The sequence below is a fragment of the Geospiza fortis genome, unplaced genomic scaffold (assembly GCF_000277835.1).
Source record: "Geospiza fortis unplaced genomic scaffold, GeoFor_1.0 scaffold201, whole genome shotgun sequence".
Lineage (NCBI taxonomy): Eukaryota > Metazoa > Chordata > Aves > Passeriformes > Thraupidae > Geospiza > Geospiza fortis.
Window position 1 is genome coordinate 794316 of NW_005054440.1, and position 17895 is coordinate 812210.

The window sequence follows — 17895 nt, forward strand, 5'->3', positions numbered from 1 at the left end:
GGGGCGCCCGTGGCTGAGACTGAGAGCAGCTGGGGCCAGAAGTGGACATGTGGCCGCTGCCATCTTGTCACGGCCAGCAATAGACTTTGCCTGCCTGGCCACTTCTAACCTGCTGCACCACAAATGAAAGGACAGAAATGGCGGCAGCTTTTTCTTTCTTTCAGCGCCCCACATGAGGAGGGACACTGACTGGAAGCGGCAGCCAACGCATCTTGTGCGGTGTCAGCGAAGACCATGTGGCCAACAGCGAGAAGCACAACGAGTGATTCCCCAGTGTGGAGCCTGGACAAGATCAACATTTCAGCCCTGCAAAACTCCATAAAAACTGTTCCACTTGATAGACTTGAGAACAAATGAACCAATGAACACTGATTCTCTCCTGAGTCAGAGAAAAGGAAAAGGTGAAAACACATGAGGAGAACAACATGGCAACTCTAAGGGCAGTGCAAAGGAGGGAGGGGGAGGAGGAGATGCTCTTGGAGTTGAGATTCTTCTGGAAACCATGGTGAGGATTATAATATGACAAACTGTTTCCCTGTAATCCATGAAGCACATGTGAGGATGCAGAATTCACCCACAGCCCATGCAGAAAACGTGTTTGCACTGGAACATGTGGATGCTGAAAAACTGTGATCTTGTGAGAGGCTTGAAGAGAAAGAGAGAATTCTTACTTCCAGAGATAGAAGAAAAAGACCTTTGCTTTTAAAATAGAACAGCTCATCCTTAAAAACAAAACCCCATGAACTTAATGACCCATGAAAAAAAGCAGTTTTAGGAAGACTGTTTTTGCCTGTGGGAGGGACTCTCGTTTCAGCTGGCTTTCAGGCAGGACTGCTACTCATGAAAATTAGAACCATGTTGGAAATGTTCACAGAAAACCATCTCCTGTGGGAAAGACCCCATGGCATAGTGAAGGAGAATTCTCTACCTAAGTGAACTGAAAAGATCTTTAGAAGTAACAAGCTGACTAAAAATCCTGTGTTTTGTTTCTCTGCTCTGTCAGTGGGAAACAAAGAAGGGCTGGGGGGGGGGGGGTAACTCTATTTTATATTCTGAGGGTTTATTTTACTTCTCATTATCTTCTTTTAATTCTTTTAATAAATTTTTCTTTATATCTTTTAAGTTTTGAGCCTTTTTTGCCCTTAGTGTTTCTTGACAATTCTTACCTCAACTCATGAATCCCATTAAAGTGTTTTCTTTCCCCCTCCTCTCCTTAACTATAGCAGAGGAGAATTAGTGATTTTTGTGGGGGCGCTGGAATTTGGCCTGCAACCAACCCCCGACGCACATTCATTTAACAGTTGACTTTTGAAAAATCAGTTGTCTCTTACTTGCATATTCTAAATGTGTCCAGGCATTGAGCAAGCAGTGGCAATGGACACAGAAAATAGCTCTGGAGTTCCAGTCTCTGATAGCTCTTCATGTCACAGACATCTTTTAATTAAAATCCTTCTTTAGGATTTTTTCTTCCTGAGAAGCTGAGATGCTCCAGGAACAAAATGTAAACAATGGTTATCTGCTGCTGTGGAATGCATCAGTTGGATTTTTGATTGACCCATCTTGGATGTTTATAATTAATGGCCAATCAAGGCTGAGCTATCTTGGACAGAGTTCAAAAGAGCTCCTTTTGTTAGCATTCTTTTCTATTCTATTCTTAGCTTAGCTAGCCTTCTGAGAGGAAACTTTTCCTTCTATTCTTTTTAGTATGGTTATAATGTAATATATATCTTAAAATAATAAATCAAGCCTTCTGAAATATGGAGCCAGATCTACATCTCTTCCCTCATCCTGAAAACCCCTGTGACCACTGTCACGCTTCATGCATACAGCTGTAAACTCAGCATAGTTTGAAATCTGAGAGATTTATTGCACAAGGGCTCATATAAAAAAACATACCTTTTTCTTTAATAAATAACTTGTCCTTGTCCCTCTGAATTTGCCCTTTGATATACATAAGAGGTAGTAAATCAGCTCCTTTAAAGAAAAAGCATTTTGGTAGAACTAAAAAAACTACCCACTCACTAATTTCACAGGCTATTTTCAGAAAGGGCAAATTATGGGTATGAAAAATGACAGATTTCAGCATGCAGATTAGGCTGTCTCTGAAGAAGAAGAAATGTAAATTGTTTGCTAAACTTGTGCCTGCTCAGATTTAAAGTCAATTAGAAAAGGAGTCTATTTAATGTTAAAAAAGCAGTAATTGATCTCTCAGTAATAGTAACTCAGTGCATGCTTTTAAGACAAAAAGTATTGCTTCTTTAAAACATCACAGATCTCTAGAGGAAAGGATTTTAACATTGATAGAGTTTTGTACTGGTTCTTTATTAGGACAAATTTGTTTTTAAAAAATGGATGTGGGACATAGCAAAGTACATAGATATATCACTAAATTTAGTTGCTGGAGAGAAACAGAATACAGGAACCAGATTAGTTGTTTTATTGTGACCCTGATTGGTTATTTACAAGTGTTTTAATTAAAATTAAAATGTTAATTAAACACTTAATTAAAAATTAAGTGTTTTAATTAAAATCCTTAACCTGTTAAGTTACCAAAGGTTTGTTTGTTCATGGTTGATACAAGCATCACTGGAAGCATATAAATAGTGGAGAAAAACTCTCCATGCCTTTTCTGCCTTTGGACAAAAGCCTGTCTCTCTGAAGCATTACATAGAAGGAAAGCAAAACTGCATTATTAGCTCAAAAGTTTAAAATTCTTCAGGAGGTTACATGCCAAAACTCCTGCAATTCATGAGGAAGGATTTTCTTATTAGGGTCACATCCCTTTGTCCCCCATTTAAAATAAATTTAAAAATGCTTTTTCTCCAGTTTTGAAAGATGCTGTTTACATTAAAGTGTAGAATTAGCTAAGGATGTCCATTAATCCCCATTCCAACCCACTGTCTTTATTGACCAGGCAGCCTTTCATGTCCATGATAAGATAATTAAAGATGACACCAAAAATGTTTTTATATGGTGATAAACTTTAATATGATCTGAATGAATAGGTAAAGAAATCCGGAACTTCACAGAAGTGCTTGACATTAAAGGTCATGGCACCAATGCTGAACTGTTGGTAAGCATGCTAAAGTGGAATCACTATTCCCTGTGAAATACTGGGGACAAATGTGCAGCAAGTTCTAGCCCATACTTGAAAACTGAAAACTCAGAATAACATAGAAGCTGAAAATGGTGAATCATCATTTTAGTAAACGGAGATCTGAAGTGTTGGAGAGGAAACATGCAGGTCCATCATGAAAAAGACTTTGTCATTGCCACTGACAAAGGCAATGTTTTGCCAAAGATGTCCTTGTTTCTGTCTTTCCATAAGGATGAAATAGATGATACTGTTAGCATTAATGTGGATAAAGAGTTATGGATAGAGAATATACTTAGTACAGATCTATTAAACTGGGTAGGCAAATTATTTCAAATATCATAAGGTACCATTATTTCTGCGAGGTATAGCTGTAGTGTATGCAGAGTGCTCTGCTACAGCTTGTGTTCTCATAGAATAGAAAACATTTAGAAGTTTTAGTGTTCTACTAAAATACTGTGAATCAATCCAAAGCAAGTTTTCCCCTTAGAAAATTCCATCTCTCTTATAGTAAATGACTTATGAATTAAGGACTTATGAATCTGTAATAGAACACTGAAATATCTGTGAACTTCTCAAACCATTGAAAGTGCTGGAGTACAGCCCGTAAACAGGTATTACAAATTGGTAACTGACTTTCTTTGTTAAGTGTCATGGTATTTTTAGCACAAAGTAAGGTTTGATTTTTTTATCTACTAGTGTATTATTAATGTCTTAGATTATCAATATCTTGAGAGTACCAGTATCATCTAAATAGTCATACGTGGCCAGGAAAAGATGGTATAATAAACTATTATTTTGTTCTCAAGTCACATTTGCCATGAAAGCCCTAAACTCTGTTCTGTTTTTTTATGTTAGCTTTTGGTATGTGTGTCTGGTTTCATACATAAGGTGCCACTTCTATTAAGCTTAATTTTTAAAAAAAGTCACCAGAAGCTACATGATCTGATTGGTGGAAAGAAACTTACTTTGAAATATGGTATCAGCCTGTTAGACATCTCTCAGAAAAAGTATAGAGAAGTTTATTCTTTAACTGAAAAGAGTTAATTTTTTTTTTATATAAACTATGACTGTAACTCAAAATCACTTATTTTTTATGCTGCTTAATTTCCATAACGGTATATAGAAGAAAATCCATATTTAAAATCAGTGAAAATATGAATAATAAGGAATCCAAAAGTGACAGAACACAAAGTGCAGAATTTTGAATCAAGAATACTATTGGAATTTCTATTCCAAAGGGTAATTTCATTGTAAAACATTTCTTCTTTGATTTGCAATATTCATAAAAACAGATTAAGGATGCTGTATACTTTCTGCTTTCTACTTCTTGCAGATGCTCTGAGATGCACTTAACATTTGAATAATATTTAGCAACCAAATAACATTCTTCCTATTTTTGTGAAAAGACATCACAGAAAGGCTGAGAAAATGCAGACAGCAAAATCATATATTTGGTATGTAATTCAGATGAAAATTAATGTGAAAAATACAACAAAAGTACTCCATCATCTTAGTAACTATATGGGAAATGTTAAAAAGCAATGCAGCTTCACTTAGATGTCCCTTCCAAAAGATAAACTTGGTAATGATTCTGTCAAGCATTTGCAATGACACATAAAGTGAAGTAAAAATGTTAGAAATACACAGTCATAGTGGCCCCTTTCTTATCCACCCTAACGCCTAAAAACCCTCAGCAAGGCTTTCATCATTTCCTGTCTCATTTACTGTAACAACTTCCCCTGACCAATCCATTTTTCATTGCACATCTCTTCCCAGAATGCTGTTGCTAAATTCATTTCCATTTCAGTTTTGCAGCACTACATGAGCACTCCCTTCCTCAATATGTCCTGTATAAAGTGGGGCCTATGTAATCTTACATTTCACATTGACATATGGGACAACAGTACTGGCGAATTTTATAAAAATAAAAATGTTCCATGAAACAGATAGTACGTAATTTGTGTTGCTTGATTAATTTTGATGTCACAGTTGTGATCTGCATCAGCTCATTCTGATTTTTTGCTGCTTGTTCATATTCTCAATCCATACTCCATACATTTAGAGACTCTGAATTTTGCCTTTTAAAACATAGCAAAACAATTCCCATTGCCTTTGAAGGTTGCAGACATCTGTATGACATGTCATAGAGTAAATAGTTTTGTCAGCTTGCTTTCTAGTGACTGACTGCTTTTATAAACTTTTTATAAGTGACTGCTTTTAAAAACTCCTATCACAGATAGTTATCTTTAAATATGTCTGTTAAAAATATGTTTCCCAAGGTCTATGCCATAGATGAATACTTACTCTTGTTATAAGACTTGAGCAATGTTTAATTTGAGCCTGAGTAAAAATATTTTTTTTCCTCTCTTTCTCTCTGTGTATGTAAATGTGTGTATGTTTCTATGCACTGTATTTATACTGATTAATTTTATATTGCCCAATGTGCTATAGACTGTCACTTGTGCTTTTAAATTCTAGAGGTTGTTTATGTTTGCAAGAATTGGTGAGCAAATAAACTGAATATTTTTCACCCAGCTACATTACAAGATTGAGGTCAGTAAAATCCATTCCATCAGTGTTGCTGACAAATTGGTTCCTACAGGAATTTTGTGACAGCGTTGTCCGAGTTTGTTCTACCACAGAACTGTTTCAGTTGTTCTATTTTGTGTACTAACTAACAAATTAACATTTAGGAATTGTTTAATTATTTTATAGAGTTATGCAAGAACCTGTGGATTAACAGATTTAAAAAAAAAAAGAACTGAAGTCCTACTATACATTTAAAGTTGAAGAATTCACCAAGTACTTTCACTAGTAATAACATTTTCACATTTACAAAAGAGTAAGCAAGTGCCATTCCATATACCATTGAAACAGGTCCTCCTTCTTTGTAACATTAGTGACAAAACATCTATTATCCATACACTTCTGAAGACATCTGCCATCCTTCACTATTTTAGGCAACAATGTGTGTGACTGTATGTGATTTAATGTTTTAATTAATTTGGTTATTGCTGAAAGAAGCCTATATTCTATAATCCTTCCCAAATTTATTATGTATATTATATGATGAACATAAAGTCATAAAAATATAAGGAAATCTAAATGCTGCTTCCAGTAGGTAAATCCCTCCGCCTTATTCTGTGTCCCCACACAACTATCCAAAATGGCTTTCTAATTAACAATGTTGTAAGTATAACAAATGTCCATGTCTTTTTCTTACATATAATGTTACTGTTTCTGGATTTTGTTACTAGCTTTTAGCTGTGAAATAGGAGTGAAAAATAGTTCTAGCCAACAGCAAACTCAATTTTTTAAAAACATAGATGAGGAGTTGGAACACTAAGGATTCCTGCTCTGATCTCTCTGAATTACATTGTGTTCAGAGAAATTTGGTGTAGTTGCTTATATTATGATTTTTATTTTATGTAATGAGGAAACAATTCCTAAGGACTTAAGAATTGTTTGCAAAGGACTTTGAAGTCCTTGGATGGCCAATTCCCAGTCACCTCCCACCTTGTCCTCTTTTCTGTGTTATGGTGCATGACATGAGAAGCATTAACACTCAGGAGCTGTCACTGGAGACAGTGGGATACAAAAAACACCCCTGCAAACCCCGAGTGCCTGTCGAAAGATGGAACCATGACTCCCCTGGTGATCTCTGTCTCCCAGCTGGTGTCAGCTGCACCCTTGCATGCTGGCAACAAGGTGGGAGGCAGTCAGGTTCCTCAGGTTTTTTAATGTATCAGCAGTCTGCAACTTTCCCCACTTACCCCACAGCTTAATATTATGACGCCATTAAATCCCCCAAATTATATTTAAATAACACAACAGTGACATGATTGTAATTAATGCACTAATGGGCTTGGTGAAGGTGCCAGGCTCCATATTGGTAAAAAACTGAAATAACAAAACATGTAACTTACAATTATTTATTGGAATAATAACAACAATATATAACTTGTAAATTGTGTAAGGAAAAGTGACATGGGAAGTCCACAAACTGCTACAACACTAAGGAAATCTTCTTTTGATTTTACTCAGCAGTTTAGCAAATTACAGGACAATGTCAAAATGTATAATTTTTATTCTTTAAGAGTTTTCTGACAAAAAAGCCTGCAGACAGTTTTTCTGTGATGCCTCTTGCTGTCAGGAAAGCAGCTCATGGCTTCCCGAGGGCAAAGAAAAGGGCTGACAATCCTCTGGCTGCACTTCATGTGGGGAGCTACAGGGATGACTCCAGTGAGAACCTGCCAGAAGCTTCCCCGTGTTTGATGGAGCCAGTTCCAGCTGACTTCAAGATGAACCCACAACTGGCAAAGGCCAATTGATCAGCAGAGCTGAGAGCACTTCTGGAATAAAATATTAAAGACTTGGTTTCTTTTTCTTTATCTTGCTCTGGATTGATTAGCAATAAGTGAAATTAATGTCCCCAGTTTCTTATCAGGCAGAAAATACCAGAGTTTTACATTTATGTATCAATGGTATCCAAGAGGACAGAAGAAGAAAAAGCCAATTCATCCCATGGAGGTACTTCATTATTTACAGAGCTCTGGACTGCATGAAAGGCAGCTCTTTATCCAGCCAAGTTCTGCAAATAAAGGGTGGGACTGCCAGAACTGACAAAGTACTGTTTTGCAGCACACCATTTTTAAGAACAGCGCCCCCTCAGTTTGCTGATGTGTGGGTAACATGAAGTCTGGAAAGGAATCAAGACAGGAAAGGAAGCAAGATTTACTTTTCCTTAATGATAGGCAGCAAAGCAGCAAAACTGGCTGGGCTTTGACATACCTGGGACCTAAGTACAAAAACAAAGGTGATGGCCATTAGTGTAGAAAACTAATTCTCTTAGTGCTCCTTTCCTATAGGAATCCCATAATCTATTGTTTAAGGGAGGTGGAAGAAAGACATAGAAATTCTGCATTACCTATTGACTACAAAAATGCTGGCGGACAACGCCAGTGCGTGTGTCCCCATCAACTCCCCTGAAAAACATCCAGTTTCTCCACGTGTTTGATACAGAAATGCCCGTGTGCTGTCCCTGTGTGTTTGTGCCCCCATCAGCTCCCCTGAAAAACATCCAGTTTCTCCAAGTTTCAAGGAAGGAGTGACGAGCTGAGAGACCAGCTCAGAAGCCCAAAGGAGGGAAAACATCAAGGGACATTACTGGGCAGCAAAAGGAGAATTGAGAAATGGGGCAGGATGAATGCCTCCACTTTGAGAGGAAGCTTTGAAGTTGGCTCTCCACTGAAAGGCTTGTAAGTAGCCTCTAGCTCCTCTCAGATTTGGAGGAGAGCCAGGGGCAGGAGTCCTTCTGCTTCTCCAGGGCAGGAGATGAGGTCTGGGCCCTTTGACAGAGCCAGGCTCCTGTGCACGTTCAGCTGGAAGCACCTTACACAGAAGCACAGAGAAGACCCAGGGCTGTGCCTGCACTGCTTTTGCCCGTCTCATCAGAGGACTGATGGGAAAAGCCCCAGTGGGAAGGTTCTCACAGCAAACTTGCACCAGAAGAAGTACAAGGGGCAAAGGTGGCCCATGCCTGTTTCTGTCCCATGGCTCCCCTGGGGTTCTACATGGAATGTTGGGTTGTGCCCCTAGCAACTGTCGTTGTCTCCTGCTCCTGCGGCCGTTGGTAGAACGCTGGTGGAGCAGCGCTGGAGCAGCAGCTGCAGGATCAGCTCCTGGGCTGTCCCTGACCAGCCGCCTTCTGCACTCAGCGCCAGACCCGCCTCTGCACCGACATCCTCGTCTCCTCGTCTGCCGCCAGGCATCCCCGCAGCACCTGGGGACTGTCAAAGGTAAGAAAATCCCCGTTTGCCCTCCAAGCACTAACACAGCAGCAGGAGGCTCCAGCTGCCTCTCCCACCAACCACCGCACACAGGCTGCCCGCTCACTTGCCCCAGACGAGGTTCCACGTGAAAGCGGGGTGCAACTTCTGGAGGAATCGTGTTGCCTCCAGGGGAAACACAGACCTTTCCATAGAGGACCTAGAGAGCTGTCAGGGTGCAGTTGCATTTCCTCGTCCACTATTGACCCGATTAAAAGTTCTTGGCACCCATTTCCGTCCTAAAACTATGTTGTGGGGACCCCAAAACAAATGGGTCATGACTGAGGAGTTCAGCCGTTCAGTGTCAACAAATCCCCTTCCTCCCCGACTCTGCCCACACCCCCTCCAAAGCTTCAAAACCAGAAGGATGGGACTTCTCCTCTGGGATCCCTGTCTTTCAGGGCACGGAAGCACTTTGCTGGGCTTGTCCTCCAATGCAGGCTTTCGTCTTCGAAAACGATCTTTCAGCAATTCTCATAGACTCGCATACTTACACGGCTTACAGATACATTCTATGTTAATATGTTTTTAGATCTTTTTCCTCCTGCATTGGATCTCTTTTCCATGGAGATATTGCATTAGATTTCTGGGTGTTTTTACAAAGCCTGTACGGCTGGTTCTGCCTCATGAGCAGAGGCAGCCATGAAATGCCATCTTGAGTGGTCCTTCTCAAGAACACAATCACAGTATTGCAGGATTTTCTGCCTTGGAAGGGATTCTCAAAGATCACTGAGCCCAACTCCAGGGCCTGCCCAGGGCAGCCCCAACAATCACACCCCGTGCCCAAGGGCAGTGGCCAAACACTTTGGGAGCTCACTCAGGCTTGGTGCTGCGACCCCTTCCCTGGGGAGGCCGTTCCAGCGCCCAAGCACCCTCTGGCTGAAGAACCTTTTCCTTCTATCCAACCTAAGCCTGCACTGGCACAGCTTCCATGCCATTCTCTTGGGTCTTCTCGCTGGCGCCAGGGCTGAAGACAGTAGTGCATGGCCTTCTGCTTCCCCTCCTGAGCAAGCTGCTGACTGCTAGAGGGTCCTGCCTAGGAAATCCCATGTGAAAATCACAGCAATACACCAAAGTCAGGGGAGCTGGGACAGAGGAGCTCGTGGCTTGCAATGATGAGGATGAGAAGGAAGGCTACTGACACGTCCTTGGCAGAACGATGTCTAACTGGAGCATTGTTTTGATCTCTTTCAGGTGGAAAGGAGAGGCACAATGAAAAGGAAAGCCAGAGCCAACATTCAGCCGTGAGTTTTGGCATAGGGTTAAAGGACAGCAAACCGGAGGAACGGCCAGGAGGAGCACTGCTCCTTCAGAGTCTGCGTGGCATTGGCTCAAGCCTGTGCGTCCACAGGAAGGGTCTCTTGACCACTTGCCTTCCTTAGCTCCACCTCCTTCTTCCTTTAGACACATCAACGTTGGCAGCGACTTTCAGGCCGAGCTGCCAGAGCTGCAGACCAGACCACCAAGTGAGGATGAAGAGCCTGCAACCCTGGTCTGGAAGCCCTGGGGGGAAGATGACTCTGACATGGAAAAACCTGACAGAGGTAGCTTTTCTTCAAGCTTTCCTTCCACCCCTGAGATACTTGGGTCTTTAAAAGGCTGCATTAGGGGTAAAAAGGCAGCTTTTTGCAGGCTCTGCCGGTCTCCTCGTCTCACCATCTTCTCACGTAAAAGTGTTAGAGGCAAGGAGAAGGCTCTGCTCCTGCAGCAGAGCAGGAAAAAGAGCAAGCGTCCCGCTCTCCTAATTGGGCAGGGCCATTTGCCACTGGAAGAGGGGAGATTGGCCCCCACTTCTTACTCCCAAAGCTGCTTTGAAGGGAGAGCCAGCACTGTGTGGGCCCTTGCTTCAGCTGGCCCTGTCTTTGCTCTCCTTCTCATGCCCTCCAAGCTGCTGTCTTTAGCTCCTGCGCTTGCCTTCTGCCTCCTATGGCAACCTTTGCCCTTCCTCGCCTCAAGGCTGACTCTGGGCGGGTTTTTGTTGTGCTTGCAGTAAGAGAACTGTTGGACATGGCCAGCTCCCGTGGCATTCCCGGCGCAGCAGCCAACCTGGAGCGCGCCCTGCACTGCCTGCACCAGGCACGCGGCAGCGTTCCGGTAAGAAGCGCCTCTTTGGGAGCACAGAAGCGGGCACAGGGAATGCAGAAGGCCCGGGCACTGGGACAGCCTCTCCTGGCTGCTCTTTGAAGAAGGGACTTAACAAGGAGCAGAGCGCTTGCTGCCTGCCTTGTCTCCTCCAGCTGCGTCAGGGCTGAGCCCAAACGGCTCCAGCAGGGAGAATCTCCCTCCTGGAGGCAGCGGCGGAGGGTCCTGCAGCCTGCTGCCTTGTAAACCGCCTGCAGACCTGGGTTCTCTAAGAGATTTTGAGGGGAAATTTCTAGAAGCCTCATTGAGCTGAGGCCATTCTGGGTGCAGGAGCAGCAAATTCATTGACTTGGTGAGCAAAATGCCACTCTTGGGGAGCAGGATCAAAGGGTTGGGCAGCAAACACCAGGGACTGGGAGCAAATCACAATGTTTGACTAACGCGAGGTCCAGTGGCCTGTATGCCTGAAGAGGCAAAGGAGCTGGAAGGTAGAATCGGTGATTTTTGGCTCATGTTTTATGTGGTGGGGCATCTCAAGCCTTTTCCCCTTTCATCTTGCAGGAAGCTCTGGAGATGTTGCTCTCGGGGGGGCCTCCAACACCTCAAGGCCATCCCATGGCTGATTATCATTACGCAGGTAACCAAAGCAGAGCTTCTTCCTTCACTGACAGATGCTGCTGCAGACCCTTCGTTGCTGTGGCAAGCATTTCTGCTTAAATAAATTGTGCTCAACACCAGCACAAGGTCTCATCTTCTCCGGGGGGCGGGGCAAGCACCGGCTTTTACTCCTTCAGCTGTACTTGTTTTCCATGCTTTTTCCTTGGGAACTCCTGCTCTTGTCCTCATTAATTTCTGAGGGAGCAGACATGTACACACATGTGAATGATGGCTGGCACCGATTTTGTTTTGGCAGCCAGTGGGGTCTACTTCAAGTGGATGGAGGAATCCATTCACCTGCTGCTTTTTATTGCCAGGCTCTGATAGATGGACACCTGAGGAGAAGGAGTCCTTCCAAAAGGCTTTCCACACCTACGGCAAGGATTTTCATCTCATCCAGAAGCAGGTACAGCCACAGGACATTCTTTACCCGAGCAGATCATCAAGAGGAAAGGTTGATTATTTCTGGTACCAAACATGGGACTTCAGTCTCTCTCTTCTCAAGCACCAAGAATGTTAAAGGAGTAACAAAACGGGACATGGAAGGCCTGTGTGGAAAGGATGATCTTGCCTCTCTAGCCCTTTTCTCCAAGCTCTTTCGGAAGATGAAGCTTTATTCTGTCAGACTCGTCTCACAGGTCTGCCGGCGCTTCCACCGCACATTGTGCTGGCGTAACTGGAGCAAACCGGGGAAAGAAGAACTGTGCTAGATGGATTTGCTGTTGATCTGTGCATTACGTGCCTTACCACGTAGCATGATACACGGTTTACTACATTGCATGATGCCTCTCTTCCTCCACAGGGATTTCATTTTACACCCTACTCCACTTACTCCATGGTTTTACTTCCTAGGTTACTCCATATTCTACTTCTTCCCCAATGCACCCTACAGCAGCATGGCCACTTTAGATTCCTTCTTTTTCTCTTCACAACAGATCCAGACTAAGAGCGTGGCACAGTGTGTGGAGTACTACTACTCCTGGAAAAAGGAGCATAAACTTGCCAGCACTCCTGCTCAGGTGAGTGGGAAGAAAATCGAGACGTGCCAGGAGGGTCGAGAACCTGGGAGAAGGGGAGAAAACCTGCTGGCGAGCCATGCGAGACGCCGCTTTGGCAGGACGGCATCGTCCCATGCGCCGGGAAAGGCCCAGCAGATGCTGCCCGGGGCTTCCCTCTGCTGCTGCCCTGAAAGAGGGGATTCTGGAGCATAACTTTGACCCAAGAAAGCAGCAGCAGCAGCACCACCAAAATGGGCTTTGACTCTCTACAGATGGGTTTCTCAAGGGCTGGCACCCTCGCTGACTCCAGGCAGACCCTTATTTCCCCACTGCTTGCCGACGTCAGCAATCCGGGCTGGCTTCGTGGAGATGCTGCAGATTTTCAGGGATCTTTTGTAGCATCCCAGCGTAGTCCCCAAGAAGGAGCTGCTGGTGCTGTGGCGCCCCTAAAACTCTCCTTACCAGCAAAGGGCAATTTGCTTCACAGAGAGAGAGAGAGATAATTTTGGGTAGTAGAAAATGGGTAACCATGTGTCTTCCCTAATTTGGCTGGATTTAAAGCCCGTTCCCTAGACATTTGTGGAGGAAAACCAGAGGGAAACAGATGTTAGGCAGAGAGGTAGAAATAGGAAATGTAGAACTCTAGATATCCACATATTTATCCCAGCCCTTTGGGCTTTGGAAAAGAGGAGCATTTTCCTCCAAGCTCTGGGCTGGCAGCCCGCCGCAGCCCACTGGCAAACGCCGCCGTTTTCTCAGCTCTTGAGGGTTTGGAGGGATTTGCTTAGGCCGATAGACTTTTGCGCTGGACGCTCTGATTTCCAGCTTTCTGAGGAAGGAAAGATTGATAAGGATTCTTTGATTTCCAGAGTGTGGGCCAAGCAAAGAGGAGCAAAAGCCCCCCCAGAAAGGAGAATGGGGAGACAAACAAGAGAAGCCGCAAGAGGGCTCGCAGCGCCGAGTGTCCCTGCTGCCAACAGCGCCAGCCGCCCCGTTCGGCGGGAGGCCCCTTTCCCTGCGGGCAGTGCAAACGGTGCGCAAGTTCCTCCTCTTTCTGCTCAAAGCTGCGCCTTCGGACTAAAACAGGCTGACCCTTCTCAAAGGCACCGCAGGGGAAGCTCAGGGCTCTTGCAGCGTCGCCCCTCGCAGCCCTGGTCAAGCTTACAACCCACCTCAAACCCAAACAGCTCAGTTAAAACCCAGCACTCACAATGAAACCTTGCCGTGCCCCAACAAGACACAGTTCTTGCAAGTAGGAATAGATACACCAAAGCTTGGTTTGATGCTGCTGATCAAATTCAAAATAGGATGCAGCAAAAGGAGGGAGACATTTCAAGGCATTGAAGCAAGAAAGATCGGACTCATGGTGCTGATCAATTTACAAACGTGCCACAGCCCAAAAAGACAGAAATTCATACTTAAGCGGAGATCTCGGCGCTTGGTTTAATGGTGTGTGCTAAATTGACCAATGGATGGTTTTGTTTCCTATCTTCCAGGGTCTTTGAAACCATGAAGGAAAGGAACAAACACCGGAGAAGACATCGCCCACGGAAGGAAGCAGAGCCTCTCGCCAAGAAGAAAAGACCAAATTAGACAAGCCTGCAGTTCTCCAGGGCTAGCAAGAGTTAGGCTTCAATAGGAATAAGACTGTTTTTTAAGTCCTTAGGCTAGTTTAATCTTCCACTTAGTTAGTTTACATGAGAGGAATCTCCTCAATTTATTAGTTAAGATCCATTAGTATTATTCAAGGTGCATTAGTAGTATTAGATGTATCAGTAAATGTAAGAAGTTTGGTGTTGGCTATGCTCCGTCTTTTGTCATTTTGCCTTTGTTGAGTCACACTCAGTCTTTAGCATTAAACCAAAGTTTGTTCCATTTTGTCTTTTTGTCTGTATGAAATCCCTCCGGCAATGTTTGCTCCATTTGCCCGGTGCTGCAACCACGGCGCTTGCCCTGAGAGAAGAATCTGGGCACGTGAGTCCTCCCCCAGGCCCAGCCCCTTGCTCAGCTGGCAGGACTTCCAAAGGCGTGTCTCCATTCCTGCCAATGAAATGACGCTGGGCCTTCATCCTTAGATTCTCAAAACTCTCAGCCGGGAGTGGAAAAGGAGGCTTTTTTTTTAATTCAATGCATTGGATCTAAATGAGTGGTTTTGTCTCACTATATTTTCTGGCATAAAAGCAGCAGCTTTAGTCCTTTCTGTTGCCCAGCAACAAAACTTTGTTTCATTTTGGGGACCGATGGACTTGACCACCTTGGAGGACGTTTCTAACCTCTCCGATTCTATCAAATTCATATCCACACGCACCACAAAGACATCAGTAGTTCACTTTCAGTTTCTCTTTCAAGGACCAGTCTCCCGCTCTGGGCCTCCACCAATCTCCTTAGCTACAGCAGAGCGGCTGGGGTCATCATCCTCTCGCTTCTCACAGCTTAGGCATTTGCACCAAAGAAGAATCAAAGGCACTCTTTGATCTAGCCCAGCAAATGGCGCTGCCTAGCAAGGCTTTGGTGGCAGGGGCTGTGCCCCAGGGTGGAGAGGGGGCGAGGGAGGGGGCAATGGCCAGGCTGGTTCTGGGAAGCCGACGGAAGCTGGCCCCTGTCTGATGGAGCCAGTGCAGCTGGGCTCTGGAGCCTACAAAGTATCTGCGTTGCCCTGGGCCTTGCTACAGCTGCCCCCTCAGTTTGCTGGCGTGTGGGTAACATGCAGGCTGCCAAGGGAGCAAGACTGGAAAGGAAGCAAGATTGGGAAGGCAGCAAGATTTGCTTTTGCTAAACGTTAGGCAGGAAAGCAGTAGAAGTGTCTGGGTTTTGCCATATCCGGGACCTAAGTATTAAAACAAAGGTGACGGCCACTAGTGTGGAAAAGTATTTCTGTTAGTGTTCCTTTCTTCGAGGAATCCCACAGTCTTTTGAAATGAACACCCAGCTTCTCCAAGGCAGCTGGAAGAAAGATATAGAACTTTTGCATTAACTCTTTAAATCTGTGATTCCTTTAAAGCTGTTACCATTCTCACAGAGTTCTCTTTTCAATGTTTTCATTATTTTGAGTGATCTGGGTCGTAGGCTTTGATACAGGTTTTCTTTTTAATATTGGTATTACTGTCATCTACTCTTTATATTAATATGTAACTGTATTTGCTTACAAAAAAACCCTTGCCCTAAAACTCAATCATCTTCAGATAACAGGCTAAAATGAATTTTATGAAGTATTTTAGTTTTTGTATATTGGAGGTATCCATTTTATTAGATTTTAAAGCTGTTCTCTTGTAGCCATGAGAGACTTTATATTTAAGGTAGATATTCTCATGTGCCTATACTTATGTAAGAGTTGATGTTAATTTTTTTTTGCTACTATATTCTAATTTCTGTTCCTCCATATATCTTCCTGTTTTCATATTACCTCTTCAACTAAATAACTTTCTCATTAAAAAAAATAGTCTATATTAGTTATGTACTTAGAATAACAAAAATACAAATCAAATGGCTCCACACATGAACGGACAAATAAAGAAAGAGAAGATATAATATATGGTAATGATAATAAATGGCTTAACTGAAAATTTGTAAAATTAGTACCTCATCACTCATTTTGACTTGTCTGTCTTATTTAGATGGAGATGTCTCACCACTTTGCTGTAATTTAGCTTTAATAACATCTCTGTTAAGTAGATGCCTGTTTAACAGACAAGCATTACTTAAATAATGACACTTCAGCAGTGAATTAACTTCCTCCTCTGCAATTAAGTAGCTGTCCATCAGATTTATCAGCTCACTAAATCATCCTTCTGTATCTTCATTATTAGTTATGTACAGTGTTAGGCCATGTAGTAACTCCTTTCCAGTACTAGGTCTGAGTCCTTTACATACTGATGGGTACTGGGGAGAAGAGAGAGGATAGTAGTAACTACTCAAAAATCCGAGGATAGGTAATTTCTAGAGTTATGAAAAACAAAGGCATGTACTTAACTTCTACAGTAATATAAACTAGGTTATTATAATTGTATGTTTTGTCTACAGCTGCTTTACTCACATTGCATGCACATGTACAAGCTTCATATTCTGCTCCAGATTTGTCATATTCAGCTTCATTTTTTTTTGCATTGTTCATTCTGAGATGGAGACCAGGGAGAATAGGACAAAAAGCATATGATGCTTTCCTCAAATTCTTCCATGTTGCTTACAGTATATGTTTTCTAAAACCTGAAATTCACAGAATCAGTTGAAAAGGGTAAGATAAAACTTTCAGTTCAATGATTTAGATTTCTCATGTACCATGGACTACAAAGCTTTATATGGCTAATCCAGTTTTAAGCCAAACACATGAAGTTTAAACCAAACAAGTGGAGAAGAAAGTAACCATTTAGTTTTTATCTGAATATACTTTTAAATTTGCTTTTTGTTCCAGTGATTAATCACTTCAATTTTGATGAAGAAATGGCTTATTTTGTGTTTTATTGCTGTAATTTAAATTAATTACTATTGTGCTTACCTTGGGTAACTCCATTCTTTTTTACCATTTGTTTTGCCCTGGTGAGAAACAAGTACATATAAAGTCATCTTTCATCTTTCTTTCGGTTGCCCAGTCAAACTGAACTGGTAATTCTACGTTTCTCTAAGGTTTTATCTTTTCTTTAGAGTTGTTGAAAAATTTTGTTTAATCTCTTTTGTACCCTTCTTTGTTCACTGAAACACATGTATTAGTTAAGTGGATGGGGCCACTGGTGGTCACCTAGCCAAGCCTCTCTGCTCAAGCACGGTCTGCTGCACCAATTGTACTCAGGATGCTGACAGCTTTTGAATATCTCTGGAGAAGGACACTCCACACCCTCTCTGGTCAACCTGTTCCAGTGCACAGTCATCTGCACAGTAAATAAATTCTTCATCATGTTCAGATTGAACTTCCTGAGCATAAGTTTCTGTCCTATTGCCTCTTGTCCTGTTGCTCAGCACCACCAAGACAAGCCTGGTGCATCTCCCTGGCACTTCCCCTTCAGGTACTGATGGACGTCGATGAGATCCCCTCTCAGTTCTATCTCCTCGAGGCTGAACAGGCCCAGCTCCCTCTCCCTTTCCTCATAAGAGAGATGCTCTCTCAACCTGCTGGCAGTGCTAAGCTGTTGCTAATGCCTAAATTAATTAATAATAAAAAAAAAACAACCCACATTTTTTGTATTTATAGCAGAACTGAACATTTTAGTCCTGTAGGTACTACTATTTCTTGTAACTACTT